This window comes from Pseudophryne corroboree, chromosome 6 (genome assembly GCF_028390025.1).
Source record: "Pseudophryne corroboree isolate aPseCor3 chromosome 6, aPseCor3.hap2, whole genome shotgun sequence".
In the NCBI taxonomy this organism is placed as follows: domain Eukaryota; kingdom Metazoa; phylum Chordata; class Amphibia; order Anura; family Myobatrachidae; genus Pseudophryne; species Pseudophryne corroboree.
The window spans coordinates 315,095,843-315,100,337 of NC_086449.1; the positions used below are offsets into that span (position 1 = coordinate 315,095,843).

Here is a 4,495-nt window from a genome sequence, read left to right on the forward strand (position 1 = left end):
CAAAATGACACACATAGTGCCCTTTACACATATGCCGCATATTATTAATGCCCTTATACACATAATGACACACATAATGTCCCTTACACATACTGTATGCTGGAACAAGGAGGGGAGCGACCCGGCACTGGTATATAATTAGTACAGTTTTGATCAGTAGGAACCAAATTTGGACAATTATATTAGAAAATCCTAAATTCTGTGTCCGGTTTGGTGGTGCGCCCAGAGCCAGAAACAACGTATGTCAAATAGGGGAGAAAAAAGAAAGCTCTTGTGTGGGCGCACTCTTATTCAATTGTAATCACATAAAGTGATTATACAATTAATTATGCAAAATGCTAATAAAACATAATTTTATTAAGATATCCTTTAAGATCATTGTGATTGCCCATTCTCAGGGATGTGCATGATCCAAAATAAATTAAACTAAAGTGGGATTAAATTTTGAAAAATATAATAAAATGTTCTGGTCCTAGCTCAGGAAATGAGATACGAAAGGATGTAGATACTGCAAAATCATACATCCATTTCAACCCGACCAGTACAGGTAATCTGTATTGATGAGACCAATTTTGTGAATTGATTCGTGATTCTATCAATGGTCAAAAACAACTGGTGTCATTGACATGATGGTATAAGGTTCATGTTATTTGTTGTACAACTGCACAGATGGATGTGTGTCTCTGTATTTATACTAAGAGAACTAAAGCTAGTTTCCCAATTGGATTGAGCACCTTCGCTAGTCCAAAAGTTAGTGAAAATGTAGAAACAAGTGGTGATACTGCTGTTGAAGTCACATACCACACATCATGTAAAATGATTGATGATCTACAACACTGGATATTCCCTGTGAGTCTCCTCCTCAGGTACTAGCCCAGCCCAACACTGTTTCGCTTCCAAGATCGGACGAGATCGGGCATTAGCAGTGTGGTTTGATAGTAGAAAGGGTGGGTCAGACTTCAATGAGAGTGCACCTAGGATAGGGAAGGGTGACTCGTTTGGTCACAGGGTTAAAGTGTGGATCTGCTTTTCATGTTAGGCAGGAGACATCAAATCCCACAGTAGTGGTATTGTGTCCCTGGATCATGAATGAGAGTCCACGGAAAAAGAAGTATTGAAAGATGGAACTAGGTTGATACAAAAAAAGGATAAATTATTCATTAGGATTATGATATTCAAGGCTAGGGAGGTGCAGACACAGGTTTGCATATAGAGTGATACTGTCCCTAAGTGGGAGAAGTAACAGTTGTAACAAAAACTTTTGGTCTAATGACAATGTACTCAGAACAATATGCAAGGTAACTGCTGGTGCTGAGAATTCAAAACATATATCGAGAATCGCTCACATTAGAGCTAAAGGAAAATCACTCTAGTCATATGAGACAGTAATAATATGATATAAATTACTAGTACTAGTCATATAATTGATTCTCCGTGAGAGCGCACCAAAAACATCACTGTGGTAACAAGAAATTGCAGAAACAATCTATATATAAATGTATTACTGCTGCCAGTATAAATAACTGGATCTTAGCTAGAATAAGCTGGTATAAGCTGTGGCTGAAAACACAGAGCCTTTATAATCACATGAAAAGAATACCTGACCTGAATGCATTCAGGGATAAAGTGCAGTTTTTCTGATAAAGAAGCAAGAACCTTTTGGGCCAATATAGCTGAATTAGAAATCCTGTCTTGTGGCTAGGACCATGAACAGGTGTAGCTGGATAGAAGGACCCACTGCAAGGGACCCACTGGAAAACGCGTTTCACCCGTTAGGGCTTGCTCACTTCCTGGGTCTAGATGTGAGAGTAAACTGGCGGTTTAAATCGCCGCACTTAGAAGGTTTGGACCAATCATATGGAGAATCACGGGTGTACCGCATCAGCTGCAATTCCGTAGAGAGCCGCTGACGACAGCGGCTGGGATCGTCGGGGATTGGAGGCGCTGCACGTGAGCGGAAGTCATGTGCGCCATGTTAGAAGAGGGTTTTTGTTACAACTGTTACTTCTCCCACTTAGGGGCAGTATCACTCTATATGCAAACCTGTGTCTGCACCTCCCTAGCCTTGAATATCATAATCCTAATGAATAATTTATCCTTTTTTTGTATCAACCTAGTTCCATCTTTCAATACTTCTTTTTCCGTGGACTCTCATTCATGATCCAGGGACACAATACCACTACTGTGGGATTTGATGTCTCCTGCCTAACATGAAAAGCAGATCCACACTTTAACCCTGTGACCAAACGAGTCACCCTTCCCTATCCTAGGTGCACTCTCATTGAAGTCTGACCCACCCTTTCTACTATCAAACCACACTGCTAATGCCCGATCTCGTCCGATCTTGGAAGCGAAACAGTGTTGGGCTGGGCTAGTACCTGAGGAGGAGACTCACAGGGAATATCCAGTGTTGTAGATCATCAATCATTTTACATGATGTGTGGTATGTGACTTCAACAGCAGTATCACCACTTGTTTCTACATTTTCACTAACTTTTGGACTAGCGAAGGTGCTCCATCCAATTGGGAAACTAGCTTTAGTTCTCTTAGTATAAATACAGAGACACACATCCATCTGTGCAGTTGTACAACAAATAACATGAACCTTATACCATCATGTCAATGACACCAGTTGTTTTTGACCATTGATAGAATCACGAATCAATTCACAAAATTGGTCTCATCAATACAGATTACCTGTACTGGTCGGGTTGAAATGGATGTATGATTTTGCAGTATCTACATCCTTTCGTATCTCATTTCCTGAGCTAGGACCAGAACATTTTATTATATTTTTCAAAATTTAATCCCACTTTAGTTTAATTTATTTTGGATCATGCACATCCCTGAGAATGGGCAATCACAATGATCTTAAAGGATATCTTAATAAAATTATGTTTTATTAGCATTTTGCATAATTAATTGTATAATCACTTTATGTGATTACAATTGAATAAGAGTGCGCCCACACAAGAGCTTTCTTTTTTCTCCCCTATTTGACATACTGTATGCTGCACATTATTAATGCCCTTATACACATGATGACCCACATAGTGCCCCACACACATTTGCTGCACATTATTAATGAATTTAAACACATAACACACTTAATGCCCCTTACACATATGCCAAAAACTACTGCACAACCAACCAACCAACCAACCAACCAACCAACCAACCCGCACACAGCATTCACACGGCCGCTAACACTGTGACCTCTGTCTCTGCTTGGATACAGATGTGTCCTCATACATCTTGCCTCAATACGCCATGCAGCAGGAGATGCCTGGCATGAGTCAGCTGGCAGCTCTGCTTATGTTGGGCGCCTTTTTTTATGAAAATGCATTTTATTTGTATTACTGTGTGGCTAGGATGCACAAGCAGCTTCTGCTAATTAAAATTATATGCAGCATGTATATATTCTGTGTGCGACTGTGGCTATATCTGCATACAAAATGCTACACACAGAATATAGGCATGTCGCATATCATTTTAATCAGCAGAAGCTGCTAGTGCCCCTAGGCATACCAAATGCCCTAGGCAATTGCCTAGTTTGCCTATGCCTAGGGTCGGCTATGGCAGCACCCAATTACAGAGTACATACGCACATAATCAAAACAGGAAAATACTGACTTACAGTTGAAGACAAAATAGGACAAGTACAGGGTAACTAAGCATAACCACATCAGTAGACGATACTGAGATTGTTATGACCTACGGCAGTGGCTCATTCCTGTTTGCATTTTGGTTATGTATTTTATGTTATACTTCTGTTTCTGTGCCCCTTGGCTTTTATGGGGTGTCTGGAGTCCACCCTTAAGGAGGGGGTACTGTTATGAACCACAAGCAGTGGTTCTTTTCTGTTTGCTTTTTGTTCATGAATTTTATGTTATAGTTCTGTTTGCATGCCAGGATTTCTCTTGTACTTGTTTAGAAGACTCTTGTTGGCCGCCGGTGGTGAGTCTGTGTAACTACAGCCTGTTTTCTATGTGTTAAGCCTCACCTGCCAGATATTTGGTCATTATGTGGTAAGTCTATGTACTGCAGTCTGGCTCTTGTCTGTGTAACCTCACCTGCCAGTATTTTGGCCATTACCTTGTGCATGGCTTCCAGCCATCCTGATTGGGGCATGTTTCACTTATTACCCAGCTAGTCCTGCAGTCCAGTGCTGGTGATAGAAGTTTGTTATTATACCTGTATGTTCCAGTTCTTGGTTAGCTTCCTGCAAGTTTGTTCCTGATCCCTGTCAGCAGCTTCCAGTGGAGCCTGTCTTCCTGCCTCCAGCTTGTGTACTCCAGTGTTCTGTGTCCAGTTTCCAGAGTACGGTCAGAGGGATCGTTTCCTGCTGTCCTCTGAGTTTGTCGTCCAGTGGAGCGGTCTGGTGTCTGAAGCCTCGGGGTTCCGGTCATTTCTTGCGCACACCTTCCGTGGTGTTGTGAGTAGCGGCTCTGCCGCACCTAACGGCTGAAGCTGTGTTCTCGTTATCTGTTTTTGG

The 4,495-nt window shown here is 41.5% G+C and overlaps 2 pseudogenes; one reads left to right on the forward strand and one right to left on the reverse strand.

Annotated features, from left to right (window-relative positions):
- Positions 1-825: 825 nt before the first annotated feature.
- On the reverse strand, positions 826-944 carry LOC134937394 (5S ribosomal RNA; annotated as a pseudogene).
- Positions 945-2,300: 1,356 nt separating this feature from the next.
- Positions 2,301-2,419, forward strand: LOC134937396 (5S ribosomal RNA; annotated as a pseudogene).
- The last annotated feature ends 2,076 nt before the right edge of the window (positions 2,420-4,495 follow it).